We start from the raw sequence: 17476 nt of genomic DNA, 5'->3' as shown, positions 1-17476 counted from the left end.
ATTGTACACAAAAATGCTGCAGAAACTCAGCGGGTGCAGCATCATCTATGGAGCGAAGGAAATAGGCAACGTTTCGTCCCGAAACGTTGCCTATTTCCTTCGCTCCATAGATGCTGCTGCACCCGCTGAGTTTCTCCAGCATTTTTGTGTACCTTCGATTTTCCAGCATCTGCAGTTCCTTCTTAAACACTAATCACTGACTGACCATTCACCCCAAACAAAAACAGATATAATTAATTGATTCATGCCACATGCAAGAGCAGATAAACAATTGCACATGAAATGAAAATAAAGCCAGTGACTGACAAACATCCAGAAATATTCTGGATTCAACAATTGCCTCTGTCCATCAAGAGCTGATAGCCAGGGATTGCCACTGTTGAGAGCAATTTAACCAGTTTCTTTAAGATGACTGAATACACCATGATGCTACAATAGGCCTATCCGGAAACAATAAGCCTATTCACAGAGGCTTTCCCGATTGTGAACCCCTATAATTGTGAGCCCAGCACTGCATAGCAACAACTGTTAGAATGAACAGTGCATTATCCAATGGTCCAGTGCAAAAGAGGTAGAATCGGCTCTGCTCTGCTGCTACAAGCATGCGTTTTCTGCATTTGTTCATGTGTGCATGTGTGCGAGTCAAGTATTCAGAGCAATGCAGCAGTAGCCATTTTCTACTTCCCTCCATTCATCCCACGCATAGGTCCCTCAATAGTGTTGGCCGGGTCCTCTGAAGGTATAAATCTCGTGGGACTCTGACAGGTTTGTAGTTCTTCGACTAATGGCAGAAATTCCAAACGTGTCCATGATGGAGAAGGTGGGTCGATGTCAGGCTCACTGTCCCAAACTTGAGCTTGGTTTCAATCTGAGTGCTAAATCATCGTATGGCGAGGGAAAACTGGAGAAACAAAATCTGCCAAATCACTAGAGGATAGCAACACATGGACAACGTGATGACACATGTGTTTAACATGGTAAGGATGGCCACAATCTTTCTTCCTATAGGCTTTGCTTCCTTCCCTTTGATATCCATCTGAGCGGGTCTAATGTGGAATCTGCTTAGGAATTTACGACTGCACAAGACTGTCAGCCAAGATTACATGCTCAATTCTCTGGAAAGTAAGGTTGAGAGAAGATGATAGACAGAAAACAAAAATACTAAACCAGAACCTGGGAAGAAAAATGCAGAGAAGAGGCCTGAAGATAATTTATTTTATTTTTTTCCCCTGCCCGTTAGAAATTCAATTCCGGCAGCGCTGGAGAACCCACACACTTCAGCATCACTGTGCTATTCAAACATCCAGAATGTATGAATTATTCAAGTAAACCCACTCGCTGGCTGTGTTGATGTATTAGTCTCCCAGCAGTATTATACTTGTTACTATTATTGGTAAATGACAAAAGAAGGACATCACCTCCCGATCCACCCATCTGTTCACTCCAACAAGCATCTGCCATCACACCTGTGGCAGAGTCTGCCCGAACCATGCTGGACTCATTAGCCGCCTCGGAAACATACATAACATAGAAACATAGAAACATAGAAAATAGGTGCAGGAGTAGGTCATTCGGCCCTTCGAGCATGCACCGCCATTCAATATGATCATGGCTGATCTTCCAACTCAGTATCCTGAACCTGCCTTCTCTCCATACCCCCTGATCCCTTTAGCCACAAGGGCCATATCTAACTCCCTCTTAAATATAGCCAATGAACTGGCCTCAACTACATTCTGTGGCAGAGAATTCCAGAGATTCACCAGTCTCTGTGTGAAAAATGTTTTTTTCTCATCTTCGGCCTAAAAGATTTCCCCCTTATCCTTAAACGTTGACCCCTTGCTCTGGACCTCCCCAACATCAGGAACAATCTTCCTGCATCTAGCCTATCCGACCCCTTAAGAAGCTACAGAACTGCCATGGAGGCAAGGCATCCTCAAACCCAATAGTCGAGAGTCAAGAGTGTTTTATTGTCATATATCCCAGAATAAATAATTATATTCTTACTTGCAGCAACACAATGATGTAAACATAGTACATTAACATTATAATAAACAACAGAAAAAAAATGTTATCTCAGAAGAAGAATGGAAAGGCAAAACACCACAGATGCTGGAAATCTGAAAGAAAAGCAGAAAGTGCTGAGGAGATTCAGCAGCAGCACCCATGGAAGGAGACACGGAGTTAATATTAAAGTCCATGAGCCAAGCCATTATCTTCACTGATCTGAAACGTAAACTGCTTCTCTCTCCACTGATTTTGCCTATCCTCATCATGTTCTATTTTCTCTTTTTTTATCTATAAAAAAATGCTTCACTGTAACTTGCATTGAAATAAATCTTATTAAAGCATACAAGTTAACCACAATCTCTACTTTGAGTTGATTCCGAGTAACATTGATTAACCCTACACCATTTGATTATATATTGCACTCATTTGCAGGGAGTTAATTTCAAAGCAGTAATACATGAGGACTGCAAGGACTCCACAGTTTGTAGTAACATGTCAATGCTTCATTTATAACAGCAATTTACAATTTGAATCGGCAATAACCAGTGTGTACAATCCCTTCCGCTTTGCAGCAAACTGCAACCTTTGTATTATTCTTATAACCAACTGGCCACCATGTTCTATAATTAGTAACCACTTCTCATCCACACAATAAAATTATAAAGGTCGGTAGATGTTGGTTGTGGCGTTAGGAAGGATTCCAGGCGGTTGAAGCGACACCTCTTTGGTGCACAGAAGGAATAAGTATTCAGAGCAATGCAGCAGTTTGAGGGATGACAGAGTTTGCATTCCAGCTGTGCACAAACACCCCAGTTCTTCAGTTATCGTTGGTGGTGGTGGTGGCGGTGATGATGGGAGTCACAGCAGGCACACCCTATGGGAGTGCTTCTGACTACTATTATCACCATCTACTATATGGAAAATACCTTTGTGCCAACCTGTATTGAATGAACACAAAATAAATTAATACATAGTGATTAAAAAAGCATTGCTGCACTGATATTTAAAGATGATTATAAGTCTTGCTGGATTTGTGGGATTCATATCAAAGCTGTAATATGAGGTTCATGATGGCTTCCCATTAATTTTGAATATAAATTCATCTGGTGTCTAGAATTTACCAATCTAAGTACTTCCTGGAACACTGTTCATTCGGATTAAAGGTGAGTGAGTCAATTCATCCAACCGTGTATCAGTGAGGTCCTAGCTGCACAAAAGAAAAGGTATTTACGATCACAAAAGCGTGGACCATGCAAAACTGGAGCTTCAAGGGCCATATATTCAATGAAGTTCAAATCAATGAACCTTGAACTTGCTTATCACAGAGGGAATGAATCAATGTATTCCGCATGGTTGCACCAAACCTCAACATATGATTATAGTAAGCACAGAATTTCAATGGATTTTCAATGACAAGCAAGTGCTGTCCTAATCAATAGGTCCACCACAGACCCAATCACAGTGTAATCTGGAATTGGTCAAAGATCACATGAATTAACTTCCTAATATCACTCTATTCATTATTGCATTTTACTCTGAACAATCTTGTAAAAGTCATTATATTATCTCATATACATCATCTACAATGTTCACTCTCATGTTCAGAGCCAAGATCATTCCAACTTCAACCACTCCAACTTTAGTAATTCAATCACAGCACTATGATGGGGTGGAAGATTGCAACCTGCATTTGGTCCGCCCTGTTTCAACACAATCAAGCAAGACCAAATAGAACAAGTTGTCCTACAACTTTAGGCTGTGCACGCCATACATAAGAAGAAGAAGCACGATGATGGATACAAGGAACTGCAGATGTTGGTTTACAAAAGCACATGCTCACATTCATAGACTGAGCTCCAAATGATCTTTGACCCCTTCACTGATGCCATTCCAAAGTTTGGGTCCTAAGTTAAAAAATCTGGAAAATAAAGCCTTCAACAATACCTTCAAAGCATTATTTCTGCAAAATCTCCAAATCCCATTCATAGAATAGACAAATCAATGCCAATATCCTCTTCCGACCTGAGGGGAACGTTTTTCCACATGCCTAGCACCGGACTGCTAAGCCAAGGCCTGTCAAGGTAAGACACTTCAAGAGGGATAAAGAAAATACAGACATATAGCATGGAAATAGGCCTTTCGGCCTAACTTGCCCATGTCGACCAAGAGGCCCCATCTACACTAGTCCCACCTGCTTGCACTTGGCTAATATCTTTCGAAATCTTTTGCTATCCATGTACCTGTCCAAATGTCTTCTAAAGATTGTTATAGTACCTGCCTCAACTATCTCTTCTGGCAGCTCGGTCCATAAAACCATCACCCTATGTGTGGAAAAGGTTTCCCCTCAGGTTCCCATTAAATCTTTCCCCACTCACTTTAAACTTATGTCATCTGGTTCTTGATTCCCCTTAGGCCGCACGGTAGTGTAGCGGTAGAGTTGCTATCTTACAGCGCCAGAGACCCGGGTTCAATTCAGACTAAGGGTGTTGTCTGTATGTTCTCCCTGTGACCTGCGTGGGTTTTCTCCAGGATCTCCGGTTTCCTTCCACACTCCGAAACACGTAGGTTTGTAGGTTAATTGGCTTGGTATAATTGTATATTGTCCCGAGTGTGTGTAGGATAGCGTTAGTGTGTGGGGATTACTGGTCAGCGCGAACCCGGTGGGCTGAAGGGCCTGTTTCCGCGCTGTATCTCTAAACTAAACATCCTCATAAATCTTCTCTGCACTCTTCCTAGCTTAGATTAACAACATCCTTCCTATGTTAGGGTGATCAAAACTGAATATAATACAATAAACCTTTGTTATAATGGACCATGGTGGTATGAGGAGGGATGCTGTCCTATATTTCTGATTGTCTACTATAACTGAGTAAAGGGATCATCGAGTAATAGAGTATCATTGTATAAGTAGTAGAAACAAAAAAACTGCAGATGCTAGTTAACACCCAAAATGACACAAAATACTGTACTAACTCAGCAGGTTAGGTAACATCTGTGGAGAACATTGATAGGTGATGTTTTGGGTCATAGAAACATAGAAACATAGAAAATAGGTGCAGGAGTAGGCCATTCGGCCCTTCAATCCTGCACTGCCATTCGATATGATCATGGCTGATCACCCAACTCAGTATCCCATCCCTGCCTTCTCTCCATACCGCCTGATCCCTTTAGCCACAAGGGCCACATCTAACTCCCTCTTAAATATAGCCAATAAACTGGTCTCAACTACCTTCTGTGGCAGAGAATTCCACAGATTCACCACTCTCTGTGTAAAAAATGATTTTCTCATCTCGGTCCTAAAAGACTTCCCTCTTATCCTTAAACTGTGACCCCTAGTTCTGGACTTCCCCAACATCGGGAATAATCTTCCTGCATCTAGCCTGTCCAACCCCTTAAGAATTTTGTAAGTTTCTATAAGATCCCCCCTGAATCTTCTAAATTCTAGTGAGTACGAGCCAAGTCTATCCAGTCTTTCTTCATATGAAAGTCCTGCCATCCCAGGAATCAGGGTCGTGACTCTCGGTCTGGAACTGGGCCTGGAATGCAGAGTTGATGGCCCTGGCCTGCTAACGGCAGGGGGAGAGGCGATGATTGGCAGAGTCGCTGGACATGGCGGGTGTACAGGTAGGAGCCAATGGCCTGGATTGGCAGAGGAAGCTGTGTGGGCCAGCGGTGGCAGCAACGGGTCTGGGCTGGTGGTCAACGTCAATAGGTCCAACCTCGATATAGCCAGGGAGGCGATGCGGACCATGGGTGGCGTCAACAGCCCGGCCTGGTGAAGCTTGGGAGGTCCAGCTTGGAAGCTGCTGAGGTTACGACGTGATTCAGTGGCAGCTTTGGTGGCCCCAGCCTCAGAGAGACCAGGGAGGCAGTGAACGTTGGCTCTGCATCTGCCGTCGATGCCGCGGGACTCACTCAACCAATCCAATGCCTCTCTTTTGAAATCTCCCGCTGCAGTTCTGATGCCAAAATGCTTCAACGATGTTCTCAAAGTTGAGAAAGTGTAACCTCGTCACTGGCCCATTGCAACCCCTCTCCCATGACCACTCAATGGAGAAGCATCTGGAGAGGCATTGAGTACCTTGAATTTCCACATTGCAAGAATGTGGAGGTGATGTGCAAACACAGAAGCACACAACAGCTCTGTCCTGCTCCATCTAGCATTTCTAACCTTGGCCCGACTGGACAGAGCCTGCACATTCATCGGTTACCTCAGAACCCACAGAACTGGAGTATAAGTCAGTCAAGAAACTATACATGAAGAAAGAAGATCAAACTTCAGAGTATAACTAATTAAACAGGGGCCTTTCTTTCACTGCATGTAAAAGGAGATGGTTAACTCTTATGCAAGTTAATAGTCAATATAGAGAACTTGTTTTCATCATTCACATAATCTCTTAAGCTGCCTTTGTCTCTTGTCCCACACCACCCACTTTCACATTGCAATATTATCCTTATTCATGTGTAATTATTCGCCTCCTACAGTTTAACACAGACTTTATCACAAAAGCAGGCAGTTTTGCAATTAGGAAAAGTGAAAGAATAGATTCGCTAATGCACGTTTTCTCCTCAATTTCTTGCGATGGGAGGGTAGAACGGTATGGGGAGAGAACCTGAGGGAAAAGTCAAAAGCTGGAATGGAAGAAAAGCTGACACCAAATGTAACGTTGGTACACTTTGATCTAAAGGGTTGAGATTTAAATTGCTGAGAGTTGGGCTACCTGATTGAAGGGAGCCAAGCGGGTGGCACAGTGGCACAACTGTAGAGTTGCTGCCTCACAGCACCAGACACCCGGGTTCAATCCTGACCACGGGTGCTGCCTCTACGGAGTTTGTACCATCTCCCCGTGATCTGCGTGGGTTTCCTCCGGGTGCCCTGGTTTCCTCCCACACTCCAAAGATGTGCTGGTTGATAGGTTAAATGGCTTCAGTAAAATTTGAAATTGTCCCTAGTGTGTGTGTGTGTGTGTGTGTGTGTGTGTGTGTGTGTGTGTGTGTGTGTGTTACTGTGTGTGTGTGTGTGTGAGTGTGTGTGTGTGTGTGTGTGTGTGTGTATATATGTGTGTATATATATATGTGTATGTGTGCTGTGTGTGTGTGTGTGTGTGTGTGTGTGTGTGTGTGTAGGATAGTGTTACTGGTCAGCGTGGACTCGTTGGGCCAAAGGGCCTGTTTCCACGCTATATCTCTAAACTAAACTAAACTAAAGCTGGTAACAAGTAAAGTGACACAGAGTGCTAGAGTAATTTAAGCAGCACCTTTGGAGAACGTGTATAGGTGATGTTTCGGGTCAGGTTCCTTCTTCAGACTGATTATAGAAGGGCAGAGAAAGCTGCAAGGGAGGTGGGAGTGGGACAAATTCAGCAAGTGATAGGTGGATACAGGTGAAAGATTTTTGATTGGCAGATAGTTGGAAAAAGGCAGAGATGAAAAGACAGAAAGTGTGAGAGAAGGAGAGGAGGATCGAAGAGGCATGAAATGTGAAGCCGGAGGAAGGAATATTGGGGGAAGGGGACGGAAGAAATGGGAAAGTGCGAGTATCCCAGCTCTGCCTGCTTTTTTGTTGATTACATTGAATAGCCTTTTTTCCAACATACACTGGTCCCCATCCCCCAACTCTCTGCTACATCGCGAAAATGCGCCGATGCAGAACTCAATGATTTCATTAACTTTACCACTAACTTCCATCCTGCTTTCAAAATCAAACACTGGTGCGGTACTGAGGAAGCGATTTGTTGAGAAATTCATCCCTGGTCAGTCAGTAAAACGTGCATTTGCATCAGAATTAATGTTGGAGGTGGAGTGCAATGTGTTACTGCAATCACGTTAAATTCTCTTCCAACAAAGAGGAAACCATGCAGCCAATTGAGTTAATGCTGCTCTCAAAGTAATTCCATTCCCTCACTTATTTCTGTTTAATTTATCTTTCTCGTTCCCATTGCTTCCATCCTAATTCTTCTACTACAAATCTATCAAGGGATGTGTGCAAATGGCCGCCATGTATTATAAAATATAACCATGAATACACTTATTCGGAAATAAAATACTTCTAGATGTCTTAAAGTACGAAAGTACGAAAGTATCATTACAAACACTTCTTTGTCTTGTGATAGTAAGTGGGGAGGAACTCACTGGAACAAGTGATAAGCACTGAATCACATTAACTCTGATATTCCTAAATGCCCACATACCTCTGAGGAATGTAGTGGAGCAGAGGGATCTAGGAGTGCAGGTGCATGGATCCTTGAAGGTCGAGTCGCAGGTAGATAAGGTGGTCAAAAAGGCTTTAGGCACATTAGCCTTCATCAGTCAGAGTATTGAGTGTAGAATACGATTTGTCGATGATGGAAAAGCTTTAACATATCAGAAGGTGAGTCAATCATCACTGGATACTTAACCCTTGATCTGCTCTAGGTGCTCCATTTAAGATTCTGTTTAATGGTGATACTCAAGACTTTGATAGTGGGGAGCTTGCCAATGGCAATGCTGTTGAATGTCAAGGATAGTTGGTCAAGTTCGATAAATTTCAGATTTTTCCCATTGCATTCACAACTCCATCCACAGGTGGACGACAAAGACCATCTCAAGGGAACCAGTTATTTCTTGGCGACCTCCCAAAAATATTGATTTTCTCAACACTTAAGTGAAATGTTGATGAGCATGTATTATTAAGGATGCCGACATTATTGTGGAGTTATAACACTGTCTTCCAAAGGTAAAGGCAGAGAGAGGGTGGGTTGAAAGAACAAAATTGCATTTAAATACCTTTGTTGAACAATTAACATTCCCAAAGCACATTACAACCAATATGCTCATGTAATATTCACAACGTGGTAGCCAGTTTGGACACCACAGGTTCTCATGATTAACAATGGAATCTCTCTTGACCTTCTGAGTATTTCCAGCATTATCTGTTATTGTTTCAGACTACCAGCACCAGCAATGTTCTGCTTTACTGTTGGTGATGATGATTAATATGATTAATTATTGTTTTATTATTATTGGCTATTAAAATTAATTAGATTAAATATTTAATGTAATTAAAAATCAGTGATGCTCATAGCAGAAGCTTGCATTTAAAGGATTAGCAGCGTCCTGTTTCATTCTACCTTATGGGTCTACGACAGATTTTGGGTTAAGGCTTGATGGAGGTCATGCTTATCTTGAGAAATAGTCTTTCCTTCCATCTTCACTGTACAACAACTTATTTTTTTCCAAACTGTGGACCAGAGCTCTCAGGAACGGTGACATGATGATTACATGATAGAAGTAGTAATCAAATAGCGATCTGGGTTAGACCCAAGCAAGCAGGCTCGGCAAGTTAGCAATCCATGGATAAAACAACATCAGAACAAATGGAGAACACTAATTCAGCTGAACAAATAATGAGGTTTGTCTCAAATAAAATCTACTATGGTAATGGTGAGCATGAAAGTGTTAAAAACCACCATACAAAAAATAGCTAGCACACAAAAGGCAATCCATAGTTAAAGCAGTGGAATAAGTGAGCGAATCAGGCAGCATCTCTGGAGAAGATGGGCCGGTGACGTTTTGGGTCAGGACCCTACTTCTAACTTTAGATAAAACTGGACAGATCACGCAGAATCTAACTGGACACCAATTGCAACAAGACCTTCATCAAAAATATCTAGGGACTTCTTGTAAAGCTCTTCAATGGAGATGCTAAATGCATTTCGTTGTCTCTGTACTGTACACTGACAATGACAATTAAAATTGAATCTGAATCTTAATCTGAAATTGAAAGAGCTGTCCCACAGTCATCCACAATCGTAGCTTACACCCAATGTCCCATCTTAAGCCCTCTGATCCCAAGATAATGTTGCACAAGTTCCACATGACAATGTCCGAGGCCCAATTTAGCTAATTGTGGCTTTTCGCTCAATCATCAGTAAAGGCAATGTCATCAAAATGATACTGACTCCCCTATCACCCATTCACTGATGCCCAGTTTAGGTCTTGCCACACCTTTCAGTCTTAAAACTTATTCAGATCTTGGTCTAAACTTTGAAAAATAATTAGCTGAATTCCCTAGCTGATGGGGCAACAACGGCTCGTGACATAAATGTTGTGTTTGAACAAATATTGCATCAAGGAGCTCCGGAAAAATTATAATCAAGTACAAACTTTCCACTTGCAGAAATCGTAGCTCACTCAAAGAACGATGGTTTGAGGTTATTCAACTCAGTCCCACGATAATTTTGTGCAACTGCCACAAGCCAATATAATAGTCCCAACCATTTTTGGATGCTTCATCCTCCTGCTATCTTAGTCTCAGAAGCATATTTACACAACGCTCAATTTCATTCACAATCCCACAGAAAATGAAACAACCCATGTCTACATGCAGATAAACGGAGGTAACATTCAGGAGGGGCGACAGTGGATGAAATACCACACAATGACCATCTCCATCAAGACAGGGTCTGGCCATTAATACTTGATGATTAAAGGCATTAACTTTAACAAATTCCAGGACATTACCACTGAGCAGAACTTTAATTGGATCAGCTAAATTATGTAACAAGTCCGAGACTGGGAAACTTGTGACAAGTCATTCAGTTCCTAATTCTTTAACACTTTCCAAAGGTTTGGCAGAATAATCCATTTGCCTGAAATAAATGCAGCTCCAAATACACTCACGGACCTCAACATCATCCAAGACAAAACATCATATACGACGAACATAATATCCATCATATTCTATTTTCTTGCCCTTCAACTGGTTTGACATAGCTATGATACGCACTATCCACAAAATGTATTACAGTCTACCCTCGTTATTACGGACCTCTTTATAATAGATTTTGGCTCCAATAGACAGAGCGGGCCCACAGTAATTAGACACCACTGTCTCTTTAAGAACACAGGCTGCTAGTTACACTGCTTCGATCGATTGACACTTGTACAATGATACTCTATTAAACAATGTAACAAACAAGTATTTTTTGTTTGCAGTAACAAAAATATATTTTTAGCTGTTCTAAAGCACTTTGTATTTGAAAATAACTCGCTGTTTAACAGAATGACCACGGTGATTGGAGCGAATCTTACTCAGTTACAGCGGACACTTTATAATAACGGACACCATTCTACCCACCCGTCCATGGTCTGTTATAAGAAGGGTTCTCCGCACAGTTATTCACCAAGTCTACTTCCACAGCCCAGACCACAACCTCGACCACAAAAAATGTCTACAGCAGTACCTGACATGAACATAGATACACCTTCAGGATATCTTACAAATCACATTTTATCCTGACTTAGAAATATGTTGTTGTTCTTTCAAGCACAATGGGTCTAATTCCTGAAACTTCCTACCCAATGCAACTGAGGGAATTCTAAAGTTCAAAGTAGCGATGCAACATTATCTTAGGAACAATCAGGCATGGAAACAAGGAACCAGTACATGAAGGAAAAAAACACCTTTTAATCTATGGGAAGGGCCCCTTTAAAATTAACTAAAAATTCTGTATTCCGTTAGTCTCCCAGCTCACCCAAGTTGGAAAAGATAACAGAGAACACATCCAAGAAAGGATCCACATGTGCACTACTGAAAGCTGCAACCATTGATGCCACAAACTCAACGGAGCATGAGAACTCAGTTGCAGTATTCAAGTGACGTAATTACATATTTAGTCATTTTTTACACAGGGTTTTCAATGACATGTGTTGGAATGTGACATATAATTTTCATTAAATTAAAAAGGGATTTAAAGTCAACAGAATGGGTAAAAACTGCTCTCCAATTGTTTTTATTTTAATTCCTCTAGAGGCTGGGCACAGGAGTCATGAATTTATCAAACCCGTCAAATACCCCTCAACGTGTTAACAAGGTTGAATTAAATCAATCTAATCCCATTAACACCCAGTTCATACATTTTATATTAAGATTTAGCGTACAAGGTCATTGAGAACAAATACCTGTGTAAAGATAGGAGATGGCAAAAACCTTCAAGATATCATAAATGGATCAATCCCAACCGCGCCATCCTATGGAGCGGCAACCGAGGAAATAAGTTGCACTTCTGAGTTCAGGTCCATCGGTGTCCAGTGGGTACAATAAACACTGGCTCGATAATTACCTGCACGAGGAACCATGAAGTACATAAATATATATTGATGCTTTACATGAAACTACATAGTAGCACCAGTTAAAGTCAACTGTGACAAAGTCTTCCCAGCTTTAAATAAAGTTCAGATAACACTTTCCTCATTGTCATTAACTGTTTTACTACTACAGAAGTTAACCATTGACTCCCAACAACCCTTTTAAAAAGATAGGTTCACTGAACTCCCCATTGTCATCTTTATGAACATTTTCCAAGGCACCCTTGTCTTGTGTCACTGATCATTACAGGGAGGAAAGTCGACACATTTGAATCAACTTCATGACTTTTATTGGCCATTATCTACGCTTGATCTTTATATTGTCAACTAAAAAAAATATTATCAATGAAAAAAAGAGACAGGATCTAAAGTCAGGGTTACAAGGGTAGTTTTTGGGCCTTTGACAATAATAATAAAAATAATAACTTATTATAAAGCGCTAGACAACATCAGACCACAAAGTGCTGAAAAGAACAAAAAGGAACAAACTCTAAAGCCATTAAGCAGGGTTACAAGGGCAAAGCCAGTGAATTTGGGAGGATTTTGGACAAAGGGCTCTGATCTGCAGCGGCAAGGTGTTCCAGAGTGTCGGGGCAGCAACAGAAAAGGCTCTATCCCCTCTGAGCTTTCGCTTAGACCTTGGTATCTGCCTGCATCCTACAAATGAATTAAAGTAAACTACATTTTAATGGGTTTATTCCCCTGGAGTGAAGACCATGGTAGACTGACAGGTCGACTAGACCATTCAACTGCAGCTTATGGTGGAGTTTTAATTCTGCTGGTGCAGACTGGTAATTATGTTATTGGTCAACTTGTCGATGGAGAAACAATTAAATCGCTCTGGATTAAGGAGCATGAAGTCCTCCATTTAAAGTACATTCACTCCCTTTGTTATTCTCAACTCTTCTTCCATTTGGTGTTCAACATGAAGCTGTGTGAATTCAGCAGACGATGAATTCAGCAGTGTGCCATTCTGACACCAGAACAGAATTAACTCAGATGCCTGAATGGAGGGAATCCAGGCCATTCATTGAAAAGTGAACACAATTCTGCCTGATTGATACTCGACTAACCTGTCAGACGACTCTTGCAAATTAGGCCAGTCCCCAGATGATTTTGCAGAGGACTTCGCACGGACCGACCTTGCTGTGACTGAGTGCATGCTCAGCTCAATCCTGAGTGGGTCATCCAATTTAATTCTCAATTCTCAGCCATGATCATATTGAATGGCGGTGCAGGCTCGAAGGGCCGAATGGCCTACTCCTGCACATATTTTCTATGTTTCTATGATTTGAAATAAGGGTTTGGTTCAGATGTTCATGACATTTTGGGCATTTTACAGGGCAGTTAAGCTACAGCTGTATTGTTGTAGATCTGGTGCAAAACGTCGTCCAAACTTGGTAGTGATAGCGTACGTTGCAAACAAATAAAATTTAATGATAGTGCACATATTTTTTTAGTTCAGAGTGTTTTATTAACTAAATGTAAATATGCAGGTTACAATTGTGGGTTGATACTTGCAGCTCTGGCGCAAGACCTCTGGTTACTGGTCAATAAGCACAGTGCAGCATGTCACCGTTTCCTCACTGTAGTCCGTGGTGGGAGGCAGTGAACCCAAACAGTAGAGAGTACATGACCTTCCTGGGCCGTGACAATCATCCAGCACAGTTACAGTTTTACTCAGAGATTAAAATTGATATAGCCTGACCCCATAAAGTTTACATATTAAAGAAACATGTAGGTTGTGCAATCTTTTATTCAATTACACACTGGTAATCATGTGTGTATTTGCTGTTTCCTTTGTACCAGAGGAAACACTTGTTTCAATCTAATTTGGAAAGAATATTTTTATGCTCTACCATGCAGGTTATTGAATACATTTCTGCGGCAAATCATCTTCAGTTTCACCATTGACTATTCTTGCATTCATTCTTTAGGAGTCTCAGACACGTACTAGAAGAGTTAAATATACTAATTATTATTTTGAAATTTGGATCAGATAACTTGTTCGTAGGTAATGGGGTTTCATCAGGAGCCTGTTTCCTGTTATTAGGTACATGCTCTAACAAAAACAATTAAAAAAAGGATCTTTCTTATTTTCACATTCTTCAATGGACTCACACACCACCATCTTTGACACTTCTGGCCAAACAAGTCTTCTAGATTCATTTTGCTCCTCGAATTTTGCCTCTGACACACTCCTCTGATCTTAATTATTTTTTACTGGTGACCGTGCGTTCAATTGACTTTAACACTCTTCTCCTTTACAGGACTGCTTAAACACTCCTCTCACAGTAAGACACAGCTGAAAGGCATTGTTGAAATTTATCATTTAATAGGGCTCCTGTTTTGCTTAGAATTTGCTAGGATCACTCTTCTCCACTCTTCATTGCTGTCCTGGGTCCAAACTTGCAGGTGAGTGATTATCTATCATCAAAGACCCTTACCACCCATCGCATGACATTTTCTCCATCCTGCCATCTGGGAAGAGGTACAGGAGCATTAGCTGCAAAACCAGCAGGATGCTCCTCAGCTTCTTCCCACAGGCTATAAGACTGCTAAATGGACTTTGCCCCCTGCCAAGTATCGCGCACAAACCCCCACACTGCAGCAGAGCCACTGTTGTGCCGCTGCCGGTCGGAACGCCTGTTGAATGTTTAGTAGAGTGTTAAATTGTTCATGATACATGTATTTTTTTATTTTTTTATTTCTATTTATTTTTCATGCACACTGAATGGACACTGGTTGAGCAACGTTTTTTTGTTTCCTCTGGGTATGCGAATACTCAGGAAATGACAATAAAGATATACAATACAATACAATACAATCTTTGATATCAAAGCAGCATAGAAACATAGAAACATAGAAAATAGATGCAGGAGGAGGCCATTTGGCCCTTCGAGCCAGCACTGCCATTCATTATGATCATGGCTGATCATCCACAATCAGTAACCCGTGCCTGCCTTCTCCCCATATCCCTTGATTCCACTAGCCCCTAGAGCTCTATCTAACTCTCTTTTAAATTCATCCAGTGAATTGGCCTCCACTGCCCTCTGTGGCAGGGAATTCCACAAATTCACAACTCTCTGGGTGAAAAAGATTTTTTCTCATCTCAGTTTTAAATGGCTTCCCCTTTATTCTTAGACTGCGGCCCCTGATTCTGGACTCTCCCAACATTGGGAACATTTTTCCTGCATCTAGCTTGTCCAGTCCTTTTATAATTTTATACGTTTCTATAAAATTCCCCCTCATCCTAATAAATTCCAGTGAATACAAGCCCAGTCTTTCCAATCTTTCCTCATATGACAGTCCCACCCTCCCGGGGATTAACCTCGTGAACCTACGCTGCATTGCTTCAATAGCAAGGATTATTCCTCAAATATTTCCTCAAATTAGGAGACCAAAACTGCATGCAATACTCCAGATGTGGTCTCACCAGGGCCCTGTACAACTGCAGAAGGGCCTCTTTACTCCTATACTCAAATCCTCTCGTAATGAAGGCCAACATGCCATTAGCTTTTTCACTGCCTGCTGTACCTGCATGTTTACTTTCAGTGATTCGTGTACAAGGAGACTAGAGGTCACAGCCTCAGAATTAAGGGACATTCCTTCACACAGAGAGTGGTGAATCTCTGGAACTCTCTGCCACAGAGGGTAGTTGAGGCCAGTTTATTGGCTATATTTAAGAGGGAGTTAGATGTGGCCCTTGTGGCTAAGGGGATCAGGGGGTATGGAGAGAAGGCAGGGACGGGATACTGAGTTGGATGATCAGCCATGATCATATTGAATGGCGGTGCAGGCTCGAAGGGCCGAATGGCCTACTCCTGCACCTAATTTCTATGTTCTATGTCTATGTTTCTATGAAGGAGATGAGAAGGAATTTCTCTCGTCAGAGGGCAGTGAATCTGTGGAATACATTGCCACAGAAGGTTTTGGAGGCTGTCAATGGATATTTTTAAATCAGAGATAGATAGATTCTTGATTAGTATGGGTGTCAGGGGTTATGGGGAGAAGGTAGGAGAATGGGGTTAGGGGAGAAAGATAGATCAGCCATGATTGAATGGCAGAGTAGACTAGATGGGCCAAATGGCCTAATTCTGCTCCTATCACATGACCTTATGACATGATCTCTTTATACCAGCTATCTCCCCTCTACTCCCTCGGTGTGAAGATGGGACCAGATCAGAAATGTTGTCTGCTCATTTCCCTCCAAGATACAGCCTGACCCGCTGAATTCTCCTGCTCTGTGCACTTAGACTGTGCTCGAGTTTGGATCGGGATGCAAATGGTATCTGGTTGGCAATAATATCTTAAGAAGTTGAACAATCTTAATTCCCTTCTATGGTTGGCTTGTACAGATACATCAATCCTCCTTTTCCAGATTAATTTGAATTCAGGCCTCAGCAAGAACTGCGATATCAGTGTAGCTGTCGCTTGGGTTTATAACAAAATTAATGGATAAATTGGGTTACCTTTAAGAAATGAACTAAGAATACAAACCACTTACAGCATAGTCAACATGGTCTTGTGAGATGGCCACCAACGTGATAATGGTCATCACTGAACAGATGTGGCTCAACTGTGGTAACTCAGCATGACCTATGTCAGCAGGGAAGTGTGAAATAACAGCAGGTGCAGAATGAAGCTCAGGGCTCGGTTTTCATCACGAAACAATCCACAGATATTTTCCACCATCAATATTTAAAGAGACAATATGCCATTTTTGAGATCGGTGTGCACTCCACCCTTGCCATCAATTGAATCTGCAGTGATGTCAGCCACTCCTGATATATGACAAATTGTTCACTGTTAAATGTAAGATCAGTAATCCCTTATCTTGGGTCCTGGTACACAAGTTCATCTTCACTTTATACATTAGTGATTGAAGACATAAGGTTTACTTATAACACTGAATAATTTGCCATTGCATTAAAATGCAAATCTGAAACTCCCATGTGCATTAAACAGTAATCTATAATTGGATGTGTGCAGCAATGTCCGTTACTCATTACTGCTTTCCTCCGTAACACAGCTAAAGACTAAGTGTAGGCAATCTTATCACAGTTTCCTGAAGTTTTCCTCATGGCTATCTCTGCCATTAATTATCACTTCAGTTAACACAATTACCTTCATCCCTCATTGCACGCTGGGACTACACATAGAACATAGAACAGAACAGCACAGGAACAGGCCCTTCAGCCCACATATTCTGTGCCTCTTCAAATTCTCATCCCTAATCATAATAATCAGCAATTTGTGCACCATCTGCAAACTGGGAAATATAACATTTGGTCTCCTCAGCCAAATTGTTGACATGGATCATGAATTACTATGAGCCTAA

General features: G+C 41.6%; 1 protein-coding gene across 1 annotated transcript in view; it reads right to left on the bottom strand.

Moving 5' to 3' along the window:
- The window catches only part of LOC129709093 (apoptosis-inducing factor 3), a 75443-nt gene extending 63355 nt beyond the window's left edge, over positions 1-12088 (bottom strand). Inside the window, exon 1 of the mRNA XM_055655202.1 lies at positions 11950-12088. The gene's annotated coding sequence lies outside the window, so the exon portion shown is untranslated. The remainder of the gene's footprint in view (positions 1-11949) is intronic.
- Positions 12089-17476: the final 5388 nt, after the last annotated feature.

This window comes from Leucoraja erinacea, chromosome 25 (genome assembly GCF_028641065.1).
Source record: "Leucoraja erinacea ecotype New England chromosome 25, Leri_hhj_1, whole genome shotgun sequence".
In the NCBI taxonomy this organism is placed as follows: Eukaryota; Metazoa; Chordata; class Chondrichthyes; order Rajiformes; family Rajidae; genus Leucoraja; species Leucoraja erinaceus.
This window is presented reverse-complemented; position numbering and strand designations above follow the sequence as displayed.